Genomic DNA, 16590 nt, shown 5'->3' with positions numbered 1-16590 from the left:
TTCACCCAGAATACCATCAAAAGTAATAACTGCCCCACAAACTCATGAAGGATTAACAATGCCTGATATTATTAAATATGTTACTACTCATATTCAGATAAAGAAATATATAAAATAATGAGAGAGAATTTTGAAATGGGAGCAAACATTTTAAGTTATCATCATTTCCTCAGATTTATTGCAATAGATTATTCAAAGCTTATAACCAGCAAATAAAGTTTTGTTAAAATATTTTCAGATCCCATCGCAAATTCATTAGATAATCTGGTGCTACCCTTTAATATAAACTTCGATACCTTCCTTACTGGAATACACATGGAAAAATTATGAACTACAAAATAAATATCAAAAGTTTTTAATTTCAAAACCATATAATGATATGTGTGAAATTATTTATTCAAATGTTGCAAGTACAAGAAAACTTGCCTGGGGAATCAATAAACTCTGTATAAGCTTACTGCAAAGCCTACATGCAGTTTACATGTTTGCTCAGTGAGCCAGAAGCACTAATTATATATTCATGACACTCACTGCTTTTAAACATAAGCAAATGTGGTTTCGTGACTTGCAACAGTGTTGTCAGTCAGGATAACATGTAAAGCAACACAGACAGCAGCAGACATGTAAACGTGTTTACCTATGAGCAAACTAGGTCAGTGTGTTTGTATGAAATGCCACAATGATTACCAGGGTTACTAATACAGCGCTGTATGTATTTCCAACACATTACATAACAGTGTATACAGTGCAAAGTATTATGGAAACCTGTAGGCATACTGAGCAAAAGGTTGTGTAAATAATCAGTAAGGGTACATAAGCTGCATTATAAATAAACAGTCAGGGGAAGTGTGCGTATTGCATAGGGACCCACAGATGACTTGTAGTAATGAACAAAGGGAAAGAGGGCAGGTGAAACATGGTAACATACAGCAGATGAGGGCATGTCAATAAAGATAGTTGCAGCATGAGCACTAATTATGTATCAACATGACGCAGTACGAACTGCTCAGTGAATACATATGTAAAATGTACCATCACTCAAGATGATGCCACAATATAAACAAGAAATGATCAATATCAACAATTAGTTTAGCTTATGGTGTCTAGCTAGGGGGATTCAGTATCTCTCAGCCTGGAAAATAGATGGTTGACAAGCCACTCTGATTTTCCAAAGATGGTCTGCACCTGTGTCCTCTAGGCTGTCAGTTACTGGAAAAGGCACTTGCCTCCCCCATAGTGTCTTTTTTAGTCAATGTCAAAGCAACAAAAATTCTGACGTAAAAAAAAACTCCACTAGAGGCAAACTCAGGGTAATGTTAGGAGTCTAAACATGAAGCTGCACTGGAGGAAATTGCCAACCTGCTAGCTGGCAGATTTGGCAAAAACTTCACCCTCCTGGGCCCACAGGCCATACCGCAAAGCATATCTGACAACAGTCCTCTGCCAAGCATATCTAGAGATCAGGTCATATCTGTGTTCTCCAAGGCTAAAAACACAGCCTCAACGGTACCAGATAGCATCACAGTTGCTTACTAAGCAATCTAAAATGACCTAGTAGACACACATAGCATCTTCTTTAACCATAGCCTGAAAACTGCATTTGTTCCAGCAGAGTGGAAAACAGCAGCAGTAATCCCCTTGCAAAAAGAGGGTCCATCAACTGACCCTGGGAACTATGTATCTATAAGTCCAACCAGTCTCATCTGTAAGGCCATGAAAGGAATCATCATGCACGTTATTAGCAATGACATAGGTGACCTTCACACTCTAGACCCAAACCAAGTTGGCTTTGATTAGGGTAGATCATGTGTATTATTTCCTCCAGTACAGCTCTTTTGAGTACCTACTTTTAGTAGGTGTGGCTTAAGCCTTTAAAAATTAATTTATCACCTTACAGTTCTAATAAATACTCACTGACAGAGGTCAAATATCAATCCAATTGTGTTTGCTATAATGTATGCTTCAAGATAAAATATTCTGATATCTTGTATATAGCATGGTTTTGGAATTATTAATGCAAATATAAACAAGTAATATTTGACACCTAGAGGAGCAGTAGGAGGTGACTGCAGAAACACCTGGAGACATCATTAGGCTGTAATGAGTTAAGCCTAGTAGACTTCTTAGACAAAGTCAACAAAGACCTGGATGAAAGTAAGACAGTACATACTGACTGTCTTCACCTGGCCAAGGCTTTTGACACAATCCCACACTCAAGTATCATTGAGAAAATCTCCCAGCTCAGGATTAATCCTTATGTCACTAGAAGGATAGCCAACTGGCTCACAGACAGAACACAAAGTATCAAAGTTGGTGACTCAACCTCAACCAGGAGAACCATCACCAGTGGCATGCCACATGGATTTGTGCTGGGGCATTTACTGTTCAGAATCTATTTTGTGGAAGTCCTGGCCACAGTAGACAGCCTTTGGCTTACAAAGTTTGCTGATGCTTGCAAATTGGGTACAATCATTGAGTCCAACAACAATGTTAACATATTACAGGAGGGCTAATGCAGACAAATGATTGGCACCAAAACCATGGTTTACAACTAAATGCAAAAAAGTGCCATTATTTTTGCCTTTGGCAAAGTGGAATTCCCCACTAATTACAGCACTGACGACACCCCCCCCCCCACCCAAGCTCCAACCCAGTGTTGTGAGACCTGGGAACACAGGTAGATAGCAATATAAACTTTGACCAACAAGGTTCCACAGTGGCCTTCTATGTCATGTACATCATAAGTAAGGACATCACACCCAGATTTGAGGATGCTATAACACCACTGTACTAGATCCACAGTAGAACATTAATTGAGTACAATGCATCCTTTTACATGTACCTCACCAGACACCTGCAGCAGTTGGGTAGACTACAGGGGTTTCTCTATAAGAAAATACAGGAACTCCAAAGCATGCTAGGATGTATGTGGATAGACTGAAAGCCCTGTCACTGTACTCTATGAAACCATATCATATTGGTTTCTGAGAGGTGATTTGTGCCTGGTCTACAGGGCAGGCTCTGATCCTGCACTGATAGAAATCCTGCACATTCCCAAATTTAATGGCACAAGAGTCATTTGCTCTAGGGATCCTAGCCTAGCCTGTGAGATTAACAGAACATGCTTAAGAGACAGATATATCTCCCAGAGACTGCCACTCCTCTGGAATAAGCTTATCCATCACTTGCAGCAGAGATCCACACTGACGCTATTCAAGCAGAATCTAGACAAATGGATGGGAGACTGCAAATTCACACTGGTGGTGTCACCCATGTTCCTCATGGACAGGGGTAGTCAGTGTTGGCCATAGACTCACTCTATAAATAACATCCCCCTAATAAGGACAATTGGTGCTACTTGTGATTAACATGGCTAGGCTTGTAACGGCTGTAGGACTGGTAGCCTAGTAACCTCCTATGAAACTATGAACCTATGTAACAAGTTCTCATGGAGCATATTACTACAGCTGTTATAGAAGGAGCATGTAATGTAATGGCAGAAGTGGCCATCAATTTATTAGCTCACATCACAGACTGCAATACCCTCTTTTAACCATATTGTACATGCACATCTCAATACAGCATATGTCAATGACAGCAACAATGTCAAGTGACCATAGAGTCATATGACACTATTAGGCTGATGGACAACATAACATGAAATCCTAGGCATTATTATAAAATGAAAGTAAAAACACCTATATGTATATTATGGAAGATAGTAAGACTATTAAATGTATGCTTATATTTGCTGGATTTTATTACATTCTGCCACTATCCATATATTATGTGCACCACAGCATGACAGAACTATCAGTCACGCATGCAGTGGTATTGGGAAGTCTTGCAAAGGCTCATGGAAGGACTCTGCTTCACGATGTGTGCATACATATTTGACATGATGACATGCTTCACTCCTCTGCAGGAAGGATGTCATGTGGCCAGAGGACAAAAGAGGATGTGTATGGCTACATGAATGGTACGACAAGTGGTAGTGAAATGAAGAGCTATTCCAAAGATCAAACAATGACCATAATGTACCAGCAACCAATCACACAGAAGTACGCTGGGCCTTATATAAACATTATAGCTATGTAGGCATAGAATAGGAATGCCATGCAATGTCACAGTAGCAACATAAAAGACATCTGACTGTCACATTTCAGTATATGAGGTATGATAACATCATTGCATGCTGAGAACATGTTGTGTGCACTTTAAGGCATGTATGTGGAGTCACATCCATGTGTAAAATGTTCTCATAAGTAATAGTTATATGTATAGACACACACGTAACTTTCTGTCAGGTTAGAACACCTATACATGTAGTTAAAGTACATTGGAAACACAGTAGTTAGTTACTGCACCAGCACAGTTTTGCTGTGAATAATGTCAGAGTGCACATTACACAGGATTACATAATTATTGTATGTTTCAGGGAGTGTTGGAAATAGCTGTGGACTAACATATCATTCTAAAACTACCTATTTAGAGGGTGAAGTACTTAATATAAGTGCCAGAACACAATTCTAGCTTTTATATTGTTGGAGAATACTTTATAGCTGATGACATCAGCAGAGTCTGGTCAGAGGAAAATGGTAATAGCAGTATCTATCACACATGCTGGTGTAACATGCTTTCTCTAATGTCAAACACGTGCACAAAGTTACACATACATATCAGGTGACTGCAATAAGAATGGAATCCCTGCATATCTAAGTACACCAGCTAGAGACCTCTGTGTTTAATGTAAACATCACAGAACAAGTCTGACTTGGAGAATGTCAGACAACACTTTATAAGTGATGACAGCAGAGTCTGGTAAGAGGAAGATGTTAATAGCAGTATTACACAAGCTGCTGCAAAATGCTCTCTTTCTAATGGCAAGCCAGTGCACATTCTCACAAACACATACATACGTACAGGTTGCCTGCAGTGAGAACAGAAACCCTACATATCTAAGTGCATCAACTAGAGACCTCCATATTTAATGCAAGCATCACAGCACAATTCTGAATTGCAGAGTTTCAATTAACACTTTGTAAGAGATGACATCAGCAGAATCTCATGTGAAGAAGATGGTAATAGCGGTATCCCACATGCTGCTGTAAAATACTCTCTTTAATATCAAGCAAGTGCATAAATTCCCACATACACACCAGTTGACTGCAGTGAGAACAGAACCCTACCTAAGTACACAGACTGGAGAATCCAGTACGTCATGCAAGCACCATGGCACAAATCTGACTTTTAAAAGTCTGCAGGAAAATTTATAGTGGATAACATTATCATTGAATGTTGGCTAGAAGATGTTGTGAAGCCTGAATAAAATGTATGTGAGGCATGTCCAGCTGTCAAAATATCAGTATCCCATGGGATTTTAGTGATAACTACAGGATACAGAATTATGCTCTTCTGACCCAACAGACATACAGCAGTTGACTGCAGTGAGATTAAAGCCCCTACCTAATTACACAGATTAGAAAACTCAGTATTTAACACAAGCACACAGAACAAGTCTTACTTTTACAAGGCTGCAGGACAATTTATAGTGGATGACATCATTGCTGGATGTTGGATGGAAAATGTTGGGAAGCCTGTCTGAGATGGATAGCTAGCAACTGTCAAGATATTAAAGATTGGGAACACTTTATAAGCTTGAAATACTGAAATCTCAAATTTCAGTATCTCGAGTCCATAAAGTGGAAAGATCAGAAGATCGTAACTCCAGAAGCGGGAAATTCAAAATCTCGAATGTGGTAGATTTTAAATTAAAAAAGTCACAAAGCACAAACTGAAGCAGATAAACACAAAAGCCAGAAAAAGTAGCTGAACTGAACCCACTCAAAGTATTGCAGGCTGTAAATCACCACACAGTTGTAGAATGCAGAATCCACTTTATTAACTTCAGACAAAAAAATCCAAGGGTTAGCGCTTTCATCCAGAAAGATCTAGACTTCATCATATATCAATCATAGATTTTAAATTAGCAGTCCTGATGTTGCGCTGTGTTCATGGATTCAGGTAAGCGTTTATGTTTAAGGTTGTTGGGTAGGAGCTGTAGTGTGTGTTGTTACTGTGATGTGTGTGTGTGTGTGTGTGTGTGTGTGTGTGTGTGTGTGTGTGTGTGTGTGTGTGTGTGTGTGTGAGAGGAATGTAGTTTGTCTGGTGGTGTTTTGTGTCTGTGTGTATGTAGTATGACCTTGGAGTTAGAATATTTAAGTAGGGGAGTGCAGGGGGACTTGCCCCTCTGCATATCATAAGGGTAGGTGTGTGTGCTTATTTAGTTGTGTATGTGTGTGTGTTGTAATGGTGTTTGAAAGTATTGGGAGTTTGAATTTCGCATTTTTGCAGTTTTGGGATTTAAGGCTTCGATATTGTGTAGTGTCGGGTATTTGGATTTTCTTCTTTATGGGCTCGAGATTCTGTAATTTCAGAATTTCGAGCTTATAAAGTGAATCCTAAAGATCTGCATGTTACTACATTGATGAGTGTATGAAACACAGCTGCTGCTTACCTGAGTCTGTGGCAGCAGGTATACATGCATTGAAGCATTTTGTTTTGGAGACCAAATTATATAGTGTTCTTATCCAGGTATATGTAATAGTTTTAAATATGTGTTTATAATACAAGGAAACACTTCTTTACTTTACATTCATGATATGTTACCTAAGCACAGCACATGTAAGTGGCATTGAGTGTAGGTAATCACACCATTAAAGGGCCATTCACAGTTGCTTGGAAATTGGTTCATGATGCCAGACTCTGTGCAAAAAACACTATTAACAATCTCTGGTGTACAGAGTGGTCAAGAAACACCAAGAAAAGCCAGTTGCAACTCCAAATGTAGCCAATAAACTGGACTCAAGAGTGCAATATGAATATTTAATTCCACAAACACAATAAAATCACAAAATTGATAAAAGATAATTCCAAAAAGAACCACAGTCAAGCACTTTTGTCATTCAAGACTTCATCAGAACTGTGTATGTGTGCTAAAACACAAGCTTATATAGAAACACTCCCCAATTAACCCTAATAATTAATTGTTAATGTCCTACATCAACATTAATATTCACTTTATCTTCACAATACAGAGTGATTTAAAAAACATATGAATAAGTTAAAAACAGTATGTTAAAAGTTGTAATACATATTAACCAAAAAGGAACATATTGAAAAACACTTTAATAATTATAATTATAATTTAGTTGCCCTAAGTTTCAATTCTGGCTTAATATGAATGTTATTATTTATAACTGGGGCTACAGTGGCATTCAACCATAATTGCCATCTCATTTCAGCTCTATCCAATATATTAGTCCAGCCACCCCCTCTAAAATCTCCAGCAACCACTTCCAAAATAGAAAATAAAAAACTATAGTCAGGGTTTGCATTAATATGCCTGTATAGTGCATTATTTCCGTCACATTTTTATTTATACTATACAGGTGCTCATAAATTCTTCTTTGGAACCTCCTTTCCATTTCCCTACATAAAACTCATGACAACCCTGACAGACAGCAATGTAAACCACTCCCATAGTAACACAGGAGCCTGTGGCTAACCTCATCTCTAACCTATTAGAACCTATTAATAAAGTGGGAATTGTGATGATTAATTTACAATAGTCATGGGCCACACATTTCATAGTTACCTTAATAGTCTTAGTTTTGTTCTCTATGGGGTGTTCTAATAGTGTTTTCAAATTACTATTAGTCCTATAACAGAAGGTTGGTCCTTCTCCTATAATTGCTAAAAGTTCTTCGTTACCTTTAAAAAGTAACCAGTTTTTCTTCAAAATTTCTCTTACTTTATCACAAGTTCCCCCATAGGTTAATACCATGGAATATGAATAATTCTTACCTTGTGGGTGAAGGACTTCTACCTCTTTGTTCTGGGTGACCCCTAGTAATGGTTTATATCTTTTACCCCATTTGCCAATCACTTGCTCACAAATAGGTAGGACAAACACCAACGGATATCCCCTTGCTACAAACAAATTAACCAATGTACCCATCTCTGCCTTCGCTATTTTGAGGTCAGAGCACATTCTGGCTATACGAACCATCTGACCTTTCACAATATTTCTTTTCACATACTGAGGGTGACTGCTTCTGAACTCCAAGTAATCATTAGAAAAAGTGAGTTTTCGGTAAACACAAGATTGAAAATATTTTTTACTCGTATCTTTCCAAAGACACACATCCAAGTAGTTAATCTTTTCATTGTCTCTGTTACCAGTAAACTTAAAATAGTTACATATACCATCCAAGAAATTAAGTAACTCCATATGTTTATCCCCTATCTTCTAGAGAATAAACATAGTGTCCAAAAACCTAAGATAAACAGTCTAAAAATCCTTAAATGGACTGTTAATAATATATTCATTTTCCCAATGGTACATAACTAAACTCGCAAACACCAGGGCATAACTAGTGCCCATTGCCACCCCATTGGTCAGATGAAAAAACTCACCTCCAAAACTAAAAAAATTGTTCACAAAAATAATTTCCATTAACAACATAATAAAATTGAGCAAGGTGTTCCCCAAATTAGTTTTTTCCACTAACAGCCCATGAAAAGAACTCTAACCCTATATCCTGAGGTATAGAGGTAAATCGATCAACTATGCCAATAGTTGAAAAGCTGGAACTGTCACTATAGTATTCTTCTTGGATCTAACTTAAAAAGTCCCAAGAATTTAATAGCGTATGACCAATAGGAGCCAAAGAGTTTCTCACTACCTGGTCAATAAAACCCCCTAATTGGTATGTAATACTATTCTGACAAGTTATAAGCTGGTAGGAGGATCATAAATATTTTTATGCATTTTCGGAATGCCGAATAATACCAGAATGGTCGGATGGTCATTGTTCAAAAATTGGTATGTCTTCTTATTAATTACCCCCTGAAATAGTGAGTCCTCCAGTACTAATTAAATTTTTCTATAGGAAATATTTATTTTGTTTCTAGAAACACATTCATACTTAGTTTCCTCTTGTAACATACAAAAAATTGTATTGTTGTAGTCTTCAATATTGACTATAGCCACCCCCCCCCCCCTATTTAGCTTCATAAACCTAAGGGTAGGATTACTTCTTAGTTATTTTAATAAATCATTTTCCTTCTTTGTTAAGTTAAACTCTCTAGGTCTGTAGTGATTCAATAATTCATATATCTCATGGGAACATATCTTGTCAAAAGTACCAATAAGGGGGTGTAAAGGGTGTTGAAACAGCTTTTCTTCCTTAATTGATCCCTTCTACCTACTATTGAGTTGTCCCTAAACATGTATTTCAGATAAATTTTTCTAGTATAGCATTTTAACTCTGTTATTAACATCTTCCTTTCTAGAAGGCACAAATTTAATCCCTTTCATCAAAAGTGAAAAAAATGTTTATTGTTGTCAATACCTGCATAATTGAAAATGTTGAACCCTTGATATGAGAGAAGTAAACCCCCAAATGAGTTAATAATCTCACCACCATCTGTCCTAGATGGGTTACCACTATTACTAGGATTTAGTGGTAACTGTTCTTCCTCCACTGCTGTTGGTTCCTGTACATATTCCCCCTGCCTCCTCCCGGCGATCCTAAAAAAAATTATTATTATTCCTGTAATTGTTTGTGTTTTGTAGTCTCTCAGACCTTCTTAATGGTGGATACTATTGTTCGTATACCTTATCCCTTACTACTTCCATTTGGGCATGGGCTGGCCTTGTGTTAGAGTTTTCAATCTTTGACTGTTCATATTTTCATCACCCACTTCAGTATACGCCTTAGGTAGGGGGTATACAGTTTTATTTGAAAACACAAACTCGTCCCTAACCAATTTTCTCTTCTTTCTTTCAATATTACCCCCACTGCATGTTCCACTTTATCAAACACTTTATTGTATTTAGCTGAAAACATACTGAAATTCACATAATTTAAAATCGCATTATTGTTTTTAGCAATTTCAGTTAAAAGTTCATTAATTTTCTTATTGTTAGTTTTCATAATAAATTCAACCAGTTCAATTCCATGACAGTCAAACATCTCCAACAACTCATCACACTCACTCCTTTTTTTAGGCCGTTCGGAAACTTGAATACACGCAACCCTTTAAGTAATCTATGTTTAGCCACACATTCAGATAAATAGACATTGTCACATTGTAGGTTGTGTATCTTAGTTAGTTTCTGTTCAAGTAAAATAAATCTTTGATCGATATTGTCATCGTTGTTAACAGGGCTTACACTGAAAAGCCCAAAGTCATTTTGAAACCAGTACTTGAAATGGTCATTGGTTTGTCCAGTCCCTTGCAAACCTCGTATAACCCCAGAGGAACCAGCTTCGCCAAAAGCAATGGAACCCAATGTTAAAATTCTTTGGTTCATCTTGATAATGGCAGAGGATGACATTTCACCCATCTCCCTTTGTTGATGTCCGCCCATTACCTCCAAACTAGAGATTACTGGATTTTGTAGTTATTGAACTGCTTCCTGCAGTTCCGATACCTTGTTGGTCAAGGTTAAAATTAGTTGTATGATGTTAGTGTTAGCCCCATCAACTTGCTGACCACATGGAAAAGGCATGGAATTGAATGCGTCTTCAAAAACGGATGGCAAACCAGTTCCTTCCATCTCAACAATGATGATAGTAAACAGAGAATCAAAATCAATGGTAGAGTTATGGAAAGGTTACAAGTACTCCAATAAACACTATTAACAATCCCTGGTGTACAGAGTGGTCAAGAAACACCATGAAAAGCCAGTTACCACTCCAAATGTAGCCAAGAAACCAGACTCAGAAGTGCAATACAAATATTTAATTGCACAAACACGATAAAAATCACAAAATTGATAAAAGATAATCCCAAAAAGAACCACAGTTAAGTGCTTTCATCATTCAAGACTTCATCAGAACTGTGTCTGCTGAAACACAAGCTTATGTAGAAACACTCCCCTATTAACCCTAATAAGTAATTGTTAAAGTCCTACATCAAAATTAATATTCATTTTATCTACACAATACAGAGTGATTTAAAAAACATATAAATAAGTTAAAAACAGTATGTTAACAGTTGTAATACATATTAACCAAAAAGGAACATATTGAAAAACACTTTAATAATTATAATTATAATTATAATTTAGTTGCCCTAAGTTTCAATTCTGGCTTAATAGAAATGCTATCATTTATACCTGGAGCTACAGTGGCATTCATCCGTAATTGCCATCTCATTCCAGCCCTATCCAATCTGTTAGCCCAGTCACCCCCTCTAGCATCTCTACCAACCATTTCCAAAATACCAAATAAAAAACTGTGGTCATGGTTTGCATTAATATGTTTGTATAGTGCATTATTTTCATCACATTTCTTTATACTATACAGGTGCTCTTCGGAACCTCCTTTCCATTTTCCTTACATAACAATCATGAAAACCCTGACAGACAGCAATGTAAACCACTTCCATAGTAACACAGGAGCCTGTAACTAACCTCACCTCCACCTATTAGAACCTATTAATAAAGTGGTAATTGTGATGATACATTTACAATAGTCACAGGCCACACATTTCGTAGTTCCCTTAATAGTCTTAGTTTTGTTCTCTATGTGGTGTTCTAACAGTGTTTTCAAATTACTATTCTTCCTATAAGAGAAGGTTGGTCCGTCTCCTATAATCGCTAAAAGGACTTTGTTACCTTTAAAAAATATCCAGTTTTTCTTCAAAATTTCTGTTACTTTACCACAAGTTCCCCCATAGGTTAATACCATGGAATATGAATAATCCTTATCTGTTGGGTGAAGAACTTCTACCTCTTTGTTCTGGGTGACCCCTAGTAATGTTTTATATCTTTTACTCCATTCGCCAATCACTTGGTCACAAATAGGTAGGACAAACACCAACGGATAACCCCTTGCTACAAACAAATTAACCAATGTACCCATCTCTGCCTTCGCTATTTCAAGGTCAGAGCACATTCTGGCTATATGAACCATCTGATCTTTCACAATATTTCTTTTCACACACTGAGGGTGACTGCTTCTGAACTCCAAGTAATCGTTAGAAAAAGTGGGTTTTCAGTAAACACAAGATTGAAACCATTTTTTACTCGTATCTTTCCAAAGACACACATCCAAGTAGTTAATCTTTTCATTGTCACTGTTGTCAGTAAACTTAAAAGAGTTACATATACCATTCAAGAAATTAAGGAACTCCATATGTTTATCCCCTACCTTCCAGAGAATAAACATATCATCCAAAAACCTAAGATAAACAGTCCAAATTTGCATTTTTAATGCAAGCATCACAGCACAATTCTGAATAAGAGATTACATCAGCAGAGTCTTGTGTGAAGAAGATGGTAATAGTGGTATCCCATGTGCTGCTGTATAATACTCTCTCTAATGTCAATAAGTGCATAAACTCCCACATACACACCAGCTGACTGCAGTGAGAACAGAGCCCTACCTATCTAAGTAAACAGACAGGAGAACCCAGTACATCATGCAAGCACCATTGCGCAAATCAGACTTTTAAAAGACTGCAGGAAATTTTATAGTGGATAACATTATCACTGAATTTTGGCTAGAAGATGTGAGGCCTGAATGAAAAGTATGTGAAGCATGTCCAGCTGTCAAAATATCAGCATTCCATGGGATTTTAGTGATAACTGTAGGATACAGGATTATGCTCTTCTGACCAGACAGACACACAGCAGTTGACTTCAATGATATTAAAGTCCCTACCTAATTACACAGATTAGAGATCTCAGTATTTAATGCAGGCACACAGGACAAGTATTACTTTTACAAGGCTGCAGGACAATTTATAGTGGATGACATCATCGCTGGATGTTGAATAGAAAATGTTGGGAAGCCTGTCTGAAATAGATAGCTAGCCACTGTCAAGATATTAAAGATCGGGAACACTTTATAAACTTGAAATATTGAAATCTCGAATTTTAGTATCTCGACTTCATAAAGTGGAAGGATCAGAAGATCGCAACCCCAGAAGTGCAAAATTCTAAATATCGAATGCAGTAGATTTTGAATTAGCGGTACTGATGTTGCACTTTGTTCATGGATTCAGGTAAGTGTTTATGTTTAAGGTTATTGGGTAGGAGCTGTAGTGTGTGTTAGTGTGTGTTGTTACTGTGATGTGTGTTAGAGGAATGTAGTTTGTGTGGTGGTGTTTTGTGTCTGTGCATATCTAGTGTGACCTTGGAGTTAGAATATTTAAGTAAGGGGGTGTGGGGGGCAGCCCCCCACATGGGGGTGCAGAGGGGCTTGCCCCTCTGCATATCATAAGGGTAGGTATGTGTGCTAATTTGGTTGTGTGTATGTGTGTTGTAATGGTGTTTGAAAGTGTTGGGAGTTTGAATTTCGCGATTTTGCGGTTTTGGAATTTAAGGCTTTGTGATTGTGTAGTTTCGGGTATTTGGATTTTCTTCTTTATGGGCTTGAGATTCTGTAATTTGAGATTTCAGATTTTCGAGCTTATAACGTGAATCCTAAAGATCTGCATGTTACTACATTGATGAGTGCATGAAACACAGCTGCTGCTTACCTGAGTCTGTGGGAGCAGGTATAAATGCATTAAAGCATTTTGTTTTGGAGACCAATTTATATAGTGTTCTTATCCAGGTATATGTAATAGTTTTAAATATGTGTTTATAATACAAGGAAACACGTCTTTACTTTACATTCATGATATGTTACCTAAGCACAGCATGTGTAAGTGACATTGTGTGGAGGTAATCACACCACTGAAGGGCCACGCAGAGTTGCTTGGAAACTGGTTCATGATGCCAAACTCTGTGCAAACACACAGGCTAAAAAGTGAAGGTCTCCATTGCTTTTTTTTTTTTTTTTTTACTTATTTGTGTTATGTGTAATTCTATTTTTTGACAAGATTAAAGGTGTTAAATGGGGTAGATAGGAAAGTGGTGAAATGTGAGTAAGCAGGGGGAAGAAGAAGGAAAGATATTTAGGAATATGCAGGAGGGAGGTAGGAAAGAACCAGACCAATCCACTTCTTCAACAGTGTAAAATGAATATGCATCAAATATTGGCTGCATTTGGGCTGTCATCTCAACAAAGAGGGGTAACAACACTGCAATCATGTTGTATAGCCAATTGGAACATATCAAGTGTGTCAAGAAGACACGTGTGAAGTGGAAAGGGGATGATATTTTTTATGCGACAGGTGCCGATTTTTTGTTGTTTTTAGTTCAGTAAGAGAGGAATGTTGAATAAGGGATGTAGATATTTCTGGTCAGGTACGTAGAGTAGGTGAGGAAGCGGATTCAAACAGGACAAACAAGACCAGACACAAGGATGGTGAGGAGCATGACAGGTTGGGAGACACCATAATTGGGGTTAGGGAGAGGACAACAGGTGCCCATGCCAATAAAACATGGGGATAGTGAGAATATAATCCTCATCCACAGGACTGTTATCACCATAGACTTATCTTGCTGGCTGTTGGAGTGCTTGATGTCTTTGCCTAAGGATCATAAGGGGTAGCAGCCTCTCCACTCAGTGTAGGAGTGCACCAGTGACGCTATGCATGACCCTATGCACCAACTTTGGCATCTCCTGCAGGGTGATAAAATCCCCACATATGCCAGTACTCCTAGAGGGTACCACAGCATCAACTGCCAGGGTATTGCTACCTGAGGGCACAGGTAGTGCAGGGGCAGCAGAGGCCATACTGATGTGCTAGGCATAGGAGCCAGTATAGCAGAGGCAGTCTGAGCCACTGGAGTTGACCTACCTCCCTGTTCTGTAAAGCATTTTGGGATTTGTCAGAGCCAGATACATGGAAACATTTTGATGACACATAAAAAAGAGAAAGATAAGGGTTGGAGTGAGATAAAAAAGAGATAAAATTAGTACCATCATTATGTGACATACAATGCATCATCAAAATAATGAAGTATTTTATCTAAACTTTTACATTCTGGTATACCTTTTAGCAACTGCAAGCTATAATTAAGGATTGCTCAAAGCAATCCTTGCAAGTGAGAAAAAAAGAAATAAAATTAGTACTATCATATGTGACAGTCAATGTATCATCACAATAATAAAGTATTTTATCGAAACTTTTACATTTACTTCTTAACAACTGCAAACTATAATTAAGGGTTGCTCAAAGTAATCTCTGCAATGTACATATGTTGCACATGTGCTTGGTCCATTTATAAAGCTAAAGTTAATAGCAGGGCCTTTATGCAATTTATGAAGAAATTAATTTATATAATATTTTTAAAGGATTTTATTATTTTATACTTGTTACTTGTGGTATTTGTACATACAATATCTAATAACAGTGTTAGACATGACTCCTACAGTTGCCTTGTGCTACAGACTGAAGCATGGATGCTTGCTTTAAAGTTAGGATATGCATGCTTACATTGCTACAACTTTATAAAAATGAAATAAATTTAAAAGCTAAAATAATACTTCTGTTGTACTGCATACATACCCCTCACTTTCCACAGTCTGTCTAGGCACTCAGTATAGGCCTCTTTATTTGTCATAATCTCTGCATTGGCTGTGGAATAAAGAGAAGAGAACAAGAGAAGAGCATTATGCAAACCAGTCTTGCCTATATACAGCTTTCTATCTAATATAAATTCTCTTAATCAGTCTCAGGATGTTAACAGTTCTGAACTCATCCAACCACAGGTTGGGTGCATCCCTCGTGTGCTTTTTCAGGTCATTAAATTGATGCCTGCACTGTTATCCAAATGTGTGGAATTCCAGTCACACTGCAGACAGCCTTGGCCAGACTATGCCAAGCCTCAGAATTGTAGTGAGAGCCAGTATAGTCCCCCTTTAAAAGCCTTCAGCTGTGGCACTTTACAAGGAGTCCAGTGAAGATTCTGGACTCCTCAACACCTCAACTCTGTGCTCTATATTGGGCATCTTCCCTTATACCACTATACATGTCCAACCTGGCAGAACAGCAATAGCTAAGAACGATTTCCTGCCAATGTGTGTTATCACGTTTACTGGTAGTGTCCAAACCTGAACAATGATGCCAACCACATTTGCTTGATGTTAAGTGGGGAGCAAAAGTGACAGAGAGGAAAGCAGTTTTTGAAACTGGAAGGTTGATGTGACACTTTGCAATAGTTAGAGGCTTGTTTGCTGCAGGAACTGTTAGGTGACTTAAATTTGCAGACATGCACTGGGAGCATACATTTCCTGACCTAACACATTTCTCATTTGGCGTTATATAGTGATAACACTGATTTTTACAATGTGAGATTCAAACCTGTTCATAAGAGACAAAACATTTTCTCCCACAGTGGTGATTTTCCATGCTTGCCATGGAAGAAGGGCTTCTCAGATATACTCATGAATTATATATAAATACACATTACAGATCATGTATTTGTGTGACCTGAAAAAGTCCTGGTTTATATATTCATGTGTCTATGAGTCTTATTAAATTCTGAAGGCCATCCAACACCAGGTAGCGCAATTATAATTACAGAAACATAGTAGTCAGTATATCCTCAATCATGTATATAATTCATATCAGCTCTATTGTCATGCACACTTATTTTTTATTATGTGTAAATTTATTTTA

This window comes from Protopterus annectens, chromosome 3.part1 (assembly GCF_019279795.1).
Source record: "Protopterus annectens isolate FY-2018-M chromosome 3.part1, PAN1.0, whole genome shotgun sequence".
Classification (NCBI taxonomy): Eukaryota; Metazoa; Chordata; order Ceratodontiformes; family Protopteridae; genus Protopterus; species Protopterus annectens.
This window is presented reverse-complemented; position numbering follows the sequence as displayed.